Below are 16224 nucleotides of genomic sequence, written 5' to 3'. Positions count from 1 at the left end.
CTTTTGAAAACACTTTCCCCCACCCCCCCCCACCCCCCGCGCCCCAGTGATACACTTTCTCCAACAAGCCACACCTAGTAATCCCTCTCAAGTAGTGTCACTCCTTGATGACCAAGCATTCCAATATATCAGTCTATGGGAGCTATTCCTATTCAAATCAACACAAATAGGTTTTCCTCTAGGGACTGTGGCTTCCTTAGACATGGATTTTAACTGTGTGTACAGTACTTGCGGGGCAGGCCTCAAAACCAATCATCAAGAAAGTGGTTTATCCAAATCATCAAGAAAGTGGTTTGTTACATGTAAACTTTCTCGCCACTATTGCATTAGTGGACACATCATGTCTGGCAAGTTGATATGGTAGCAAATAGAATCCAACACAGGATAAGATCATTAATTTATTTTCTTCCCCAGCAGAATGTGTAGCCCTTTCCAGCACTATGAAAACAAGACAGCAGGAAGAAAGTTTCGAGGTCACTTAAATATTCAACCTACAACAGAAGTGACTTCAGCAACCGAGTTTTATCATCTCGTTATGGTGGTGTGCAACCAAGAGAGATTGCAGTAAACTCTGATATTTTGCAGGCCCCCAGGAACTCCTTGATCAATAATTCATAGAGAAATAACTTGTACCTGGCTGAGTTTCTCATTTTAATAACCTAGGTCTTCTAGGAGCAGCATTGTTTGTTTTTTTGGGATATCTCTGTTGAGATTCCTTAAAAATTATACTTTAGCTTACAAACTATTTGGCTTTCATGAGGCTTCTTCATGTATCTTAGTTTTGTTAACCCACTTCAGTGCTTCATTCCCCATGCCTTCTTCCCTCAGCTCTACTTATACATGTATCTCCCATTAACCCTTCCTTCGTTCATATACATGTATTGTACTATACTGGTTTATCATATATTTACTTGGATTGTGATATCATAGGTTCATGAAGGTTCTTCATGCACACTTCAGTTTGTTTGAGCCTTCCCTTGTATAGCATTGAATTAATAGCAGTGAAAGCAGAATCTGTTGGCTGTAAGGTACATTTGAACATTTGAAGGCTTAGCCATAAACTAGACATTTATACTAACCCCTCTGGGTTCAGGGGATATTGAATAAGAAAGGACAGAAAGATTGCAAGATATAGTAGATAGGAAGAATGGTGGCAAAATGTTATCTTCAGGGCATTGCACACCCATGACAATCATTAAAGTCACAGCAAATGTGATTATCTGCACTGTGCCTGCACAACACTGTACCTGTCAACAGCCAGTCGTGGATGGAAAAGGGGCTCATGGGGCCTTTATCTCTCTTGCTGAAGTCTTCTGGGTGAGAGGGAGTCATTATTTTTACATGTCCACTGACTGAATTCTGTTGAACTCCATTGGGTAATGCAATACCCAGGCTTACTTAGAAAGTCCTGGTTGAACTCAATAGGCCATAAAACAAAGCAAAAAGATATGGCAAAGAAACCAGCAGGCTGGGGGTATTGACATGTATGGGAGGGAGACAAAAGAGAACTGAGCTAGGAGTAATCAGGCTACATCATATACATATATAGAAATATCAAAGAATGAACTTAATGAATAATTCTACCTATGTATAATGAAGTTTAGTTTACTAATAAATTTATTTGCATAGAGTATATAGCAGTTTCTTTTCTTACAGTATAAAATTATCTGTTATGAGGTAATTATTATTGTAAATATTTTAAAAAATATTTTAACCTGGTTTGAGGTCTATGAATCCCTTTCTCAAAATTCCCTGTGAATGATTTTATAATTACAGCTACTCATTAAGACACACATATGTATGAATCTTTTGCCATTTTTATTTTCATGTAAATCAAATAGCAAGATTTATGGCTCAGAGTTTTTCTTAGTGGGAGGATTCACCTTTAATTCTGTGCTTTGTGACTGTTCCAGAAATAGGTTATAGCAACAGCTACCAAGTTTGGAATCATTTTTTTGCATACTGTGCAGAACCATCTATAAACTAGGTGTTTGGCCAGAGAAAACTTCTCCATGGACCTCAGTTGTACAATGGAAAAGGAGAATGGTCTGGCAAGAGTGAGGGAATGAGCATTTGGGCTGCTTTATCACAGAGTTTCTCGCTCTGTTGAGACAGCCTGTCTCATTTAATACTTGCCATGCTCATTTGACAATGGAAGGCTGCTGAGCAGGTCCCAATGTATATCTTCCTATGTGTCTTTGATCACATGTTAACTTTTGCTTTGACTCTAATCAGAGAAAGAAAAAAAGCTCGTTAGTTTCTTTTCAAAAGACAAATAGTTATTCAGAAATAAGGAAGCGTTTTTTCATAAACTTCTGGTGGTGTATTGTGATTCACATGTGGTGTTTTCAAAGATATCAAATAAATAACTCTACCTGTTGTGAACACTTCATCCTTCATTACATCAGCTATGAACTGCTTCTGTTATCCATAAGTGGCCCTCTTGAGGAATGTTCTCTTGTTTTAGTCATTATAAATTGATACCTTCAGGCTCCCTAGGAAACTGACCAGCATTAGCAGGAACAAAAGAGAATTCTGATGTCTTCAAATCCTTTGGAATTCACCAGAAATTTGGATGCTCTGTGTGCATGTGTGCTTGTGTATGCTTGTGTGTGTGTGTGTGTGTGTGTGTGTGTGTGTGTGTGAGAGAGAGAGAGAGAGAGAGAGAGAGAGAGAGAGAGAGAGAGAGAGAGAGAAACTAATGCAGACACTCATCCATCATCATAGAAGGGTTGTACTAACATACCCTATGTACCATGATCCTAGAAATTTTACTGAAAGAAAGGCCAGTGAGCATTTGTTGATCTCATTTTCTGTTTTTGATCATGTAAATGTCTTACATCATGTCAATTGTAGCTACAGTTCTTGATCCCTGGAAACAATCAACCTAATGTCACTTACTTAGCCTACCTGCATTGTGTGTTGTAGACAAGAAGCTATTAAGTTCTTATGGGGTGATTAATGAAACATGTCAGGAATTGTGATATACTGACAGAGGAACTCCTTCCCTGGGGAAACAAATGTCTGTCTTCCTTACATGGAAAGCACCAGTGACAATCCAAAGTATGGTTACACCACAGTCCACCCTGGGGAACCAATGAGATTTTTGAGCTTGCCTTCAGAGCATGGGTGAGGGGTTACTTTCAGGACTGTGTATAGCCCCAAAGTAGCCATTCTACCAAAAAGTCTCACCCCAGTATGGACGATGACTACCCCACAGCTGCACAGACAAACTCCTCCTCTCAGTTACTCTTCCACAGTCTATAAATTTCAGTACCTCCTGAGACCAGGAGGGTACATGGCAATTAGGGAAGAATTATACACAACAACCTGGGAAGCACAGGAGGGAGATCATATACAGATCAGCTGACTCTTCCTATAGAGTTCCTATGATGGAACACTAACAATCAAGAGGACTTGGAAAGGGGTTAATAAATAAGAAAGCATGCTGACAACCTTCCTTCCTTCCTTCCTTCCTTCCTTCCTTCCTTCCTTCCTTCCTTCCTTCCTTCCTTCCTTCCTTCCTTTCTTTCTTTCTTTCTTTCTTTCTTTCTTTCTTTCTTTCTTTCTTTCTTTCTTCCTCTTCCTCTCTCTCTCTCTCTCTCTTTCTCTCTCTTTCTGCCTTTCTTTCTTTCTCTCTTCCTTTTTTTTTTCTATTTAATTAGTTAACTTGATACAAGCTAGGGTTGTCAACAAAGAAGAAACCATGATTGACAAAATGCCTCTATCAGGTGGGCTTTTAGGCTAGTCTGTAAGGCATTTTCTTGATTAATAATTGAAGTGGGGAATCTCAAATGACTGAAAGACATTTAAGTAATGGCTCAAAATCCTTAGTCATCAGGGAAATGTAAATCAAAGCAACTCTGAGATAGCATCTTACCCCTGTCAGAATGGTTAAGATAAAAAACACTGAAGACACCTTATGTTGGACAGGATGTGGAACAAGGGGAACACTCCTCCACTGTTGGTGGGAATGCAAACTTGTACAGCCACTCTGGAAATCAGTATGGCAGTTTCCCAGAAAATTGGGAATAAGTCTTCCTCAAGACCCAGCTATACCACTCTTGAGCATATACCCAAGGAATGCTCAATCTTACCACAAGAACACATGCTCAACTATGTCATATTATCATTATTCATAATAGCAAGAATCTGGAAACAACCTAGATGTCCCTCAACTGAAGAATGGATAAAGAAAATGTGACACATATACACAATGGAGTAATATTCAGCAGTAAAAATAATGACATCATGAAATTTGCAGGCAAATGGATGGAACTAGAAAATATCATCATCCTAAGTGAGGTAACCTAGACTCAGAAGGACAAACATAGTATGTACTCACTCATAAGTGGATTCTAGATGTGAGAGAAAGGATGGCCAGACTGTAACCCACAGCTCCAGAGACGCTAGCTAACAGGGAAAGACCCTAAGAGGGACAAATGGATGACAGAGAGAACGAAGAAGAGGATGAGATCCACATGAGCAGACTGTGTGTGTGTGTGGAGGGGGGCATTGCAGAGGGCGAGGAGTGGGGGATGAGAACATAGGGAAATGGGAGGGTTGAGCTGGAATGAGACAGAGTGGGAGGGCAGGGAGAGAGATACCATGATAGATGAGGACACCATGGGAATAGGAAGAGGCATGGTGCTAGGGAGGTTCTCAGGAATCCACAAGGATGACCCCACCTTGGTCTGCTGGCAGTGGTCCATAGGGTGCCTGGACTGATCTACTCTGGTCTAGTGAATAACCTAGCTATAATCATAGAGCCTTTGTCCAGTGACTGATGAAGGCAGATGCAGAGATCCATGGCCAGGGACCAGGCTGAGCTCTGGGAATCCAATTGATGAGAGAGGAGAGATTTTGCAGGTGGGAGACATCAAGATCATGATGGGAGGATGTGCAAAGATGACTGGTCACACTAGTGGAAGCCCATGAACTGTGGACTGGTGGCTGTGGAGCCCCCATGGGACTGGACTAGGCCCTCTGGATTCGGAAGATGGTTGTTTGGCTTGAACTGTTTGGGGGGCACCCAGGCAGGGGGATCAGGATTTGTCCCTAGTGCATGGGCAGGCTTCTGGAAATGCGGTGCCTGTGGTGTGACACCTTGCACAGCCTTGGTGCAGTGGGAAGGGGCTTGGCCCTGCCTAGGCTCAGTGTGCTGGGCTCTGCTGACTCCCTATGGGAGACCTTGATTTGCAGGATGTGGGGATGTGGGGTGGCTTGTGAGAGAGGGCTGGGGGGTGGGAGGAGGGAGGAGGTGGGATCGGTGGGTGGTATGTGGAGTGAGCAGAAAATTTCTTAATAAAGGAAAAATGAAAAAAAAATTGATGTGGGAGGGCATCATCTTCTGTGGGTGATTCCACCCCAGGGAAGATAGTCCTGGGTTGTATAAGACTGAGCAAGTTATGGGGAACAAGCCTATAAGTAGTACTCCTCCATTTTCTGTGCTTCAGTTTCTGTCTTCAGGTCTTTACCTTAGATTTCCACCCTGTCTTCTCTTCAGGATGGACTGAAAACTATAAAATAAATCTTTTCTACCCCAAGTTGTTTTAGGTGATGGTGTTTATCACAGCAAACGAAGGCAAACAAAAACAGCATAGTTAGAGTAATCATCACAATACTGTGATCACTGGGTAGCTGAACAGTACTGGGTAAAACAATGCAGCTTTATTTTTAAGCTATTTAAAAAGATTTAGCTTTCTGTATGGCGTCAACTGTGCCATACTGCAAGTAAGCATATCACTGTTAGCTGTTACAACAAGCAATGTTACCAGAATATTAGTAATAGGGATCATAAATACATAGCAGACATTGAGCATCAGCTCAGCAAAAGAAGTGGGAGAGTAAGGAAGGGCAAGGGCTAAAGACAGTTGTGAAAGAGCAGAAGTTAGGGGTTCTTGGTCAGAAATTAAGACTAAATATGGAAGAGTTCACAAAGGGAGTGAAATGTGCTCATTTGCATTTTAAGCTCCAGGAGAGCCTTTTTCTTAAAGTTTTAAGCTAGTAATTTGCCTCTATGTGCACAGGAAAACACAGTACAGTTGAATTCTTGTTGCTCACTGAGGTTTTTGGTAGCTCAATGACTCCATGACCAGCTTCCCTCTCGAAACTCCTTTGAAGGCACAGAAAGACCCGAGGCTAAGAATGTTTTTGAGAATAGGTACAAGTCCAGGTTTCTTAATGACCTGCTCTGTCTCCAGCTTGATGGAAGTGGCTCACTTTATAAGCCCTTGCACATCACTGACAAAAAGTTTGCTATTTCTCAGTGACTTCTCTGAACTTGGTGGAGGCAAACTGCTTACTCCCATAGTCTGTTTTTATCCTTTATCTTTTTTTAAGATCATTGCTATGGAATTATTTATTATTATTATTATTATTATTATTATTATTATTATTATTATTATTTTACCTCAGTACATCTGGAGGATACTAGAACAACTACAGTTCATTGTCAAACTCCTCAAATTCCTTATCCTGAAAAGAGAAATTGAAGCTTAGGTCAAAGCAACTGACATAGATATATGGTAATGACTAGTAGAATTCAAAAGGGGCTGTTACTGTGGAGACTCCATTATACTCCTTCGTCATGGAAGTCAAAAATTGCTGTTAGAATAGTAAGTGTCATCTGCCATTGGTTGTCATGTTTGATATCTCAATATATCCAGGCATGAAACAAAGTCAAATCACATGCTTATCAGGTTGATAGGCCACAGTGTGGCATAATGATTCTTGCTTTAAAAATGAAATAGGTACAAGGTGATCACTTTTATTTTACCACTGTTCAAAATCCTGTAGCACTTTGTAGATTGTTGAAAAATGTTTCATGAAGAATTTAAGAGGGTACCATGAAGAAAAAGCTTAGAACTGGATAGTTTGGTTGACTAGACACTGAGAAAATGAGACAGTTATGGCATATTGATTATACACAATGTCTAGGTAGCATGTTCCTCCCCCCGACTGTTGTGCCTTGCCAGAGTTCATGTTAGTGCAAACAAAAATGCAGTTTCCAGTACAAAAAAGTGTTTAAGTGATTTTTGAAACATAACCTAGGGTTCTGTCTGTGTGATGTTAATCTTAATAAGATCAGATATAGAGGGTATGTTAAATGCTGAGAAAATAACACAATATTACTTTTCATGATTTATATAAATTATGGTTACATGTGCCTTGGATAAACCACCTAATAAATTTGATTGTCTTTGTGACCCCAAAAAACTAATCTGTTATTAAGTAAAGAAAAAAATCTTTTCGCAAAAAGGCATGTATCTTTCTTTCAAATTCCTCTTTTGTTTAGGAAAGTTGATCTCCTCTTTAGCTATATAAGATTCACACTTAAACTGTTTGGTTCTGTTTGCATCTCCATTTGTGGCGATTTGCGTAGGGAGAATGGATACCAGTGCTCTGCACTCTATCAAGCATTCACACCCAAGTGGTTCCTTTCCTTTTACAAGTGACCAACTCAGATCTGCTGAGCTTATTCCCTTGATGTAGCAGAAGAGCAGCTTGACCTAAGGACTTCTGATTTTAGATTCCAGAGTGAAGGAAGTGCTAAAGCTACCTGAGAAAGACAGTTCCTCTTTTGCTTGTTGAATTAATTTCCATCAAGCTTCCACTTGGAGTGGAGCCTGGAGATATAAAGAAAGAAAAATTATCCTGTAAACCTAGTGATTTCACCCTAAAAGCTAATCATGGAATGCCATTTGCACTTACACCCATGATACAGGTTAAGAATGCATTTTATGACTAGAAGACAAGCTAAGAAAAGAGGGCTGGACAGAGAGGGCGGTGTTATGGTACCATTGCAAAAGAAACCACTGTGGATGGCCCTTCTTATTTCCAGAGAGAATTGAAAAAACAGCTGCATAAGTATCTGAGAAAATCATCTCTGTTCGAGATATGGAAGCACTAAGAAGCTGAAACAGGAGCTTTTCAGCAAACACAGACCAGCATAGCAACCCAGGGAAGACTCGGCAGAGAGAAATGCTCAGGAACATTGAGGAAAGGAGCCAGAAGACTTGGACCAGCATCGCAGGACATCTGGCAGTGATGAGAATCTTATTAAGTTGGAAGTCGCTAGGTGGTTTCTAAAGAAAAGACCATAGTAGCACAATATGCATGTTTAAGGGGTCCTTCTTAAAGAATCAGTTTGGACACCATGGCAAATGACAGCAGGGGACCAGGTGACAGAAAAGGCAACCAAGGACTGCCAGAGAAGTTCAAAGTGTGAACACTTTGTGTTTAAAGAGAACATCCATTGTATGAATCCAAATACTTCAAAGCCTTTTTAGTTTCGGCGAGAGAATCTCATTTACTCTCTTGGATGGAAGTTCATGGCATCAGGAGTCTATTCACACATTTTCTTTTAATGAAAGGCAGAAGGGGAAGTGGAAGATACATCGATGTCCACCAGTATCTGAAGCTAGGATACAGAAGATAAGAAAGATCATAAAGGAAAGCGGATACTGCTTTTCTCAAATGTGAATAGAAACCCAATTTCAAACAGCAATCAGTACATATAGACTCATTCTCAGCATAACACTGCAGATAAAGAATGGTTTAGATCAATATTTGATTAATTATTTAAAGATTTCTTCAAAACTAGATGGAGGAGGAGTGGGTGGGGGGATAGAGGGGAAGTGGGGGAGGGAATGGGAGGAGAGGAGGGAGGGGAAACTGTGATTGAGATGTAAAATAAATGAACATTTTAAGTTAATAATAATAATAAAAAAGGTTTCCTCAAAACTAATACTGAAGCTATTTAAATTTAAAACATAAAAAAGAAATACAGTTTGGAATACACGCATTTAATTTATTTTTCTATAATGAAGTCATCTGAGGAAGTACATTTTAATATAATATTTATTTTTCAATAGCTGGTCTCTGCCTCCTTGGCTTATAACCAGTGATAGATAATATTTAAATTATTACAGATAAAAATTTAGATAAATTTCTTGCCCCATTCACAGTTTCATTTATCTCTTAAGAATAAATGAGAAAAGGGAATCTAGAAAATAATTCACATCAGATAATAGGAAAACATTTTGTGTTTATTAAATTATTGCCAACAAATCCCATAATTTCAATTAACATTTTTGTCCCCCCAAAAAGGAGAGAAAACTTAATTCTGAACTTAAGTTTGTGGTACCTACATAAACCCAGAGTTTCAGGAGGCAATAAAAATGAACTTTGGTTATTTCGAAGCAAGAGAAACTATAACCTGCACAGTGAATGCAGTAACCAACCCCCCCACTGAGAGAATGGAGAGAGAGAGAGAGAAAGAGAGAGAGAGAGAGAGAGAGAGAGAGAGAGAGAGAGAGAGAGAGAGAGGATACAGATAAATAAAGAAGGTTTTAATATATAGAAATCTTTAAAATAGACATGGCTGGAGTATTTCTGCCTTGTTTTGAATGTATGTCAATATGCATAGATATGTTTCAAACAGAACTGGTTTATATTTATTAAATGTCTATTATGCTTTATTTATGTTTATGTATACTGAGGTGTAATTTCCTGTCAATTTCAATCTGTGGAAGTCATGATCCAGTATGGTGAAGGGGTTTGTCCCCTACAAAATATACTGAAACTTAATGTGCAAAGTAATAGGTTAATGATGCTTAAAAATTAGGCTTCTGCCGGGCATGTTGACACACATATCTTTTAATCCCAGTACTAGGGATGTGGGTATGTCAAGCACATGTCGGGCTGCAAAAGCCAAAGATGGTGCTGAGAGGAAGTGAGCTGGGCAGGGACCTAAATTGTTCACCAAAAATTATGATTGGCTCTTGGCATCAGGAGAGATGACACAGGTGCATGAACTCCTCATGATCATCATGCTGAGCTCTGCCCGGAGAGGCTCGTGGATACGTGACCTTTGTTGTGGTTGGTAGAAGGAAAGCTGGCTTGTGGTTTGGTGCTTTATAAAGGGTGTGCTGATGTTTAATAAACGAGCTCCTGCTTGACACGGCTCCCCACTGCGTCTGATTGTTTCTGGGTACCAGGAGGCTGGGTGACAGGCTAGTAGCACACTACCCCTCCTCAGTCAAGGTCTGCTGCTAGCGGTGGGCCTAATTCTTCGGTGGGGTCAGGGGAACCCCACGTAGGGAGGCAGAGTCAAGAATATCTCTATGGAGTTCAAGGAATGCTTGCTCTAAAAAGCAAGTTTCAGGTCAGCTAGGGTGACATAATGACACTCTATCTAAAAAGTGGTTAAAATTATGTTCCTGAGAGGTAGGAAGGATTAGTTTGGGTCATGAAGATACACATCTACAAAATTGAGAAGACAAGATACCCAAGGGAGCCTTTGTGCTGTTTTGACTTTCATGCTGGCATGAACAGAAAGCCCTCAGCAGATGATGAATTCCTAGCCCTCTAAACCCTTGGCTGAATAAGTGTTGCTTCTTTATATACTACCCAGTCTTTGGCATTTAGCTATTATTTATTTAGTATTAGTTAACAGAAAAAAATAGGTGAGACAGTTGATTAGCTTGATCTGTTTGGGAGGCATCTAGGCAGTGGTACCAGGTCCTGGGCTCGTTGCATGAGTTAGCTGTTTGAAACCTGGGACTTACGCAGGGACGCTTGGCTCAATCTGGGAGGAGGGGACTGGACCTGCCTGGACTGAGTCCATCAGGTTGATCTCAGTCCTTGGGGGAGGCATTTATCTGGAGGAGGTGGGAATGGGGGGAAGGGGAGGGGGCAGGAAGGGGGAGAACAAGGGAATCTGTGGCTGTTATGTAGAACTGAATAGTATTGTAAAATAAAATAAAATAATAAAAAAATAACTGGAAGAACACAGATAACACAGTGCTAAACAGTTTACCACATGTAGCTTGCCCTCTGATCCTTTGCTACAAACTCTCTTACAGTTTTGTCATTTTGTGCCAGATTTGTGCATATTCCATAAATTGGATTTTGGAAAATCTGCCCTAGAAACATAATATTCCAAGGCAAGTTGAAACCTAACTCAGTAAGGCTGTTCAAGATTTCTTTTTTTATTATTTTTATTTTATTTTATTTTACAATACAATTCAGTTCTACATATCAGCCACTGATTCCCTTGTTCTCCCCTCTCCCTCCCCCATCCCCTTCTTCTGGATGCCTCCCAAACAGATCAAACCAATCAACCGTCTCAGCCATTCAGAGGGCCTGATCCAGTTGGGGGCCCCTCAGCCATTGGTTCATAGTTCATATGTTTCCATTCGTTTGGCTATTTGTCCCTATGCTTTATCCAACCTTGGTTTCAACAATTCTCGCTCATATAAACCCTTTTCTTTCTCCATAGTTAGACTCCCGGAGCTTCACCGGGGCCTAGCCGTGGATCTCTGCATCCAGTTCCCTCAGTCATTGGATGGGGTTTCTAGCATGACAATTAGAATGTTTGGCCATCCCATTACCAGAGTAGGTCAGTTCCGGCTGTCTGTCGACCATTGCCAGCAGTCTATTGTGGGGGTATCTTTGTGGATTTCTGTGGGCCTCTCTAGCACTTTGCTTCTCCCTATTCTCATGTGGTCTTCATTTACCACGGTCTCCTATTCCTTGTTCTCCTTCTCTGTTCTTGATCCAGATGGGATCTCCCGCTCCCCCAAGCTCTCTTTCCCTCGATCCTCGCTCCTCATTAACCCCACTCATGTCCACGCTGTTCATGTAGATCTCATCCATTTCTCCGTCATTGGGCAATCCTCGTGTCTTTCTTGGGGTCCTGATTTCCAGGTAACCTCCCTGGTGAAAACATCTTTTACCACCACAGTATTAAACCTACTTGGATCCCTAGCAAACTGAACCACATACAGAAGAGAATCAAGGGATGCAGGAATTGCACACATTTTAGGCAAAGTGGACAATAAGAACAACATATGCAACACTGCTTATCCATCTTATTACTATTGGTGGGGGAGTTCACAGAACCCACTGCTCAAAGTGAGAAAGCAGATAGATCTGTTTTCAGGTTGTCTGGAAATTCCAGGAAGTGCTAGTCCTTAAGAAAGAGACAGCCTCGGCTGCTATGCCTGGGGTTCTGACCTTGTTTTGCAAGTTATAGGTACAAATGGCTTATGTTTATACAACTTCCAGATAAAGCAGAAAAAACAGGCAACATAACAATATATCTTTTGACTTAAAAAAAATCAAATGAAGGCATGACCTTGACAAAATATTCTATCCTTAGGCAGATGTAGATTTTTATAAGTGTATTGATTTTAGAGTAATGGATGCCTAGAAAAGTCAGGGCAAATTCCTGTCATAGGAATATGCTGTGGTCATTTGGGAAAAGATGAAATATCTCTTTCCTGGATATTATGATAACATTCTCAATATCTCAGAGCACTTTGACTCCTTTTCATTCCCAGAGGACACCATGTGTGGTAATCCCCTCATTTCTTGCATGCAATGCTTTAGTTATAAACAGTGTAATTTGTAAACTTGTTCTGAGACTTCATGCATATAGAACCATATGCAAAGAAGACCTTGCTTCTCTCCATTCACTTAACATCTTCAATTATCTCTCCTGAGTCAAGATTTAGCTGTAAAGGCACCTGCAGCGATTAAACAGCACATGCACCCAATCTGTGTTCCCAGAATGGAGTTACTGCTATGTACAAAATGCCTACATTGTGATTCTGTTTTGCCCTATCCATTTGCCCAACTTGTATTAGCATAGTAGGTTCAAACCAACAGTATTCGAAGCTCACTTCATAGTGAGCTGGAGTCCCTCTTTAAAAATGCCAAGAACATGTGAACAGAAATATAAACAAGGAAAAAAAAACATGTCACATCTTTTAAGGATATTGGAGCTAATATCTTCAAGTTGATGAATAGAGAACAATTACCACCTGCCACATAGCTTTTGAGACTTTTAATGCTAACTGAGTGATAGTCATTATCCATACAGCTTCTATGTAACAAATAACTGGAGAGAAATCCAGTAAATAATTATAATTTATTAAGACTATATCACTCTGGCAAGATGTGTTTCACAGATTACAGCGTTGGTTCTTATTCTACTGTTCAGCTTTCTGGGTGTCAAAAATCACATGGGCTAAATTACTCCTAGTAGTCTCCGTAAAGAAACTGTCAGTAGGATAATTTATTCATGTGAGAAAGAGAGCATTTTGATGTTTGTGTTCTGTACCAAGTGGGTACCGTAATGTAAGATATCCCAGGAGCCGTGTGATGGACCCCTGGTAAAGTCTCTAATCCAAATAATTTTGTTTTTGTCTGAGGGTGAAGAGTAAAGAACTATAAAGAAGTCAAACTGAGGTTTGCAAGATGAATTGCTATGTCATTATCATAAACACAAAATTTTAAAAGGCATCCTTCTTTCATGGAGTTCACCCTTTAAACTCAAGCTGGCTCCAGTTGCTGAGTATCTGTCTAGAATTGTTTTCAATGAGCTTCTCCTATAAACCACAGTAATCAGAAGGACACCGACCTCTCCTGGAAGCCATGTTACAAATGTGCTGGGGTTGAAGGATACCTGCCTGCTGCTGTGGGATAATGCTCTTGTACAAATAAAAGCTCTTGTTAATAAAATGCTGATTGGCCAGTAGCCAGGCAGGAAGTATAGATGGGGCAAACAGAAGAGGAGAATCCTGGGAAGAGGAAGAGCAGAGTGAGGAGTTGCCAGCCAGACACAGAGGAAGCAAGATGACAAGGCAGAACTGAGAAAAGGTACCAAGCCACCTGGCTAAATATAGATAAGAATTATGGGTTAAATTAAGTATAAGAGCTAGTCAGTAATAAGCCTGAGCTAGTAGCTGAGCAGTTATATATAACTTCTGAGTGATTATTTTATAAGTGGTTGGGGGCTGCAGGACCGGGCAGGAATGGAGAAACCTTCTGACTACAGCCTGCCTCTCTTGGAAGCCATGTTACAAATGTGCTAGAGTTGATGGACACCTGCCTCTGCTGCAAACCATGTAACAAATAAGCTAGAGTTGATGGACACCTGCCTCTGCTGCAAACCATGTAACAAATAAGCTAGAGTTGATGGACACCTGCCTCTGCTGCAAACCATGTAACAAATAAGCTAGAGCTACAGGGCCCCTCCCTCTGCTGCTTTCCTTTTCCACAGAGAAAGTATTTCAACAAAGTCCACCCAGCACTAAGTGAAGGGGAGTTGCTTTTTCCAGAGACTTCAAATACTGTCTGATTTTCTGGGTCTAAACAAGCTGCATTCTAAGTCATCCCTAAGAAGCTAGTGCCTTTACATGGCAAGGAGCAAAAACCCACTTGGAAAGGAATCAGGTGACTTGGGAGCCAAAGGACAGTAGGGGAAGGATAAGACACCCAGCCAGGAGCATCTGCTTGATTGGGGTAGATGCAGTAACCACATCCCACTTGGTCAAACTGTGGGTCAAAATAATTTTATAATTTTAATTAAATACCTGTCAGGATAGCGAGAAAGCAAGAGGAAGGGAGGGAGGAAGGGAGGGAGGGAGGGAGGGAGGGAGAGAGAGAGAGAGAGAGAGAGAGAGAGAGAGAGAGAGAGAGAGAGAGGATGATAATGATGATGATGATGATGAGAAGGAGGAGGAAGGGGAAGAGGAAGAAAGAAGTAGAGCAAGGGAAGAATTTAACAGTGGAAAGAGGAAGGGGAGGAGGAGAAGGAGAAACAGGCCATGAAATCTGAGAAGTACATTTGTATGGAAGAAATGTGTGTCTCAGTGTTGTCTATGCCATTGTATTTTATTTTGTAACTTTTAGAAATGTGTGCAGTATATTACTTTTAGATTTCACCTAGCCCAGCTGCATTATGATACCCCACCTTGTACTCTGATATAGACTCTAAAAAGAAATTAAGTTTTGTATTGAAGCAGTCATACATCTACCTGCATGGTTTGTTCATTGATAGGTTTTTTTTTTCTCCACACTAGAGGTTCCATGAAGGCAGAACCTCGTTGTTGCTGTTTTCCAGAGAGGCTTGTGGTGTGACACTTAAGCATATGGATTGTGTGTGTGTGTGTGTGTGTGTGTGTGTGTGTGTGTGTGTGTGTTCCTGTCCTATCTCTTCTAATTACTAGTGTAATTAGACATAATACAAATACTGCTTTCCTTTATTTTTTTTCCATAACTTGAATATCAGTATCAGCACTGTCTTTTGCAAATGCTCCAGAGAGTATTCAAATAACAAATACTAAACATTGAGTTATATATTTACTGTACTTGTCTGTGTAAGAATTACTCTCAAATTTTTGATCATAAGAGTCACATGTACACTTCCATATCAAAAAGAATATTCATCAAATGAAAGCATGAGTGAATGAGCGGAGAGTGAGCCTCAGAGGTCATGTGATTCTCTAACTGCCAGAACACTCTGGATTTAGACTTTCTTCATTAAATGTAAATGTAACCAGGGGCCAGAGAGATGACTCAGGGGTAAGAGTGGTTGCCACCAAGCTTGAGTTTGATCCTAAAGCCCTCTTGGTGGAGGAAGAGAACAGATTCCTGCATGCTGTCCTCTGATTTTCACATGTGCCCTGTGGTGAATGCGTGCCTGTGTGTATGTTGTAAGCTATACCACCCACCTGTTTACATATATACTCTGTGTTATTCATGTAGAGATGAGAATGTCTAATAATGTGTGTCTTAGTTAGGGTTTCTGTTGCTTTGATGAAACACCATAACCAAAGCATCTTGGGGGAGGAAAGGGTTTATTTGGCTTACTCTTCCACATCATGGTTTATCATCAAAGGAAGTCATGAAAGGAACTCAAAGAGGGCAGGAACCTGGAGGCAGGAGCTGATGCAGAGGCCATGCTGCTTACTGACTTGCTCTCCATGGCTTGCTCAACTTGCTTTCTTATAGAATCCAGGACCACCAGCCCAGGGGTGGGCATTCGTACAATGGACTAAGCACTCCCCCATCAATCACTAATTAAGAAAATGCCCTACAGGCTTGCCTACAGCCCAATCTATGGAGGCATCTTCTCACTCGAGGCTCCCTCCACTCCTCTGACTCTAGCTTGTGTCAAGTCGACATAGAACTAGCCAGCACAGCTGATCTCTTGTCAACTTGGAAGATTATTATTAAGCCACAATCTTTTTTTTGTTATTCATCCCCAAGATCTCACATTAATACAAAATATAAAATATTTTAAAAATTTAAAAGTCCAACAGTCTTTAAAAATTCCAATACTGAAAAGTTCAAAGTTTTTTCAAAATATCCAAGCTTCATTTTAAAATCCAAAGTGTTTTTAAAACTGCAAAATCTCTTTAAAAGTTTAAA

This window comes from Peromyscus maniculatus, chromosome 1 (assembly GCF_049852395.1).
Source record: "Peromyscus maniculatus bairdii isolate BWxNUB_F1_BW_parent chromosome 1, HU_Pman_BW_mat_3.1, whole genome shotgun sequence".
In the NCBI taxonomy this organism is placed as follows: domain Eukaryota; kingdom Metazoa; phylum Chordata; class Mammalia; order Rodentia; family Cricetidae; genus Peromyscus; species Peromyscus maniculatus.
This window is presented reverse-complemented; position numbering follows the sequence as displayed.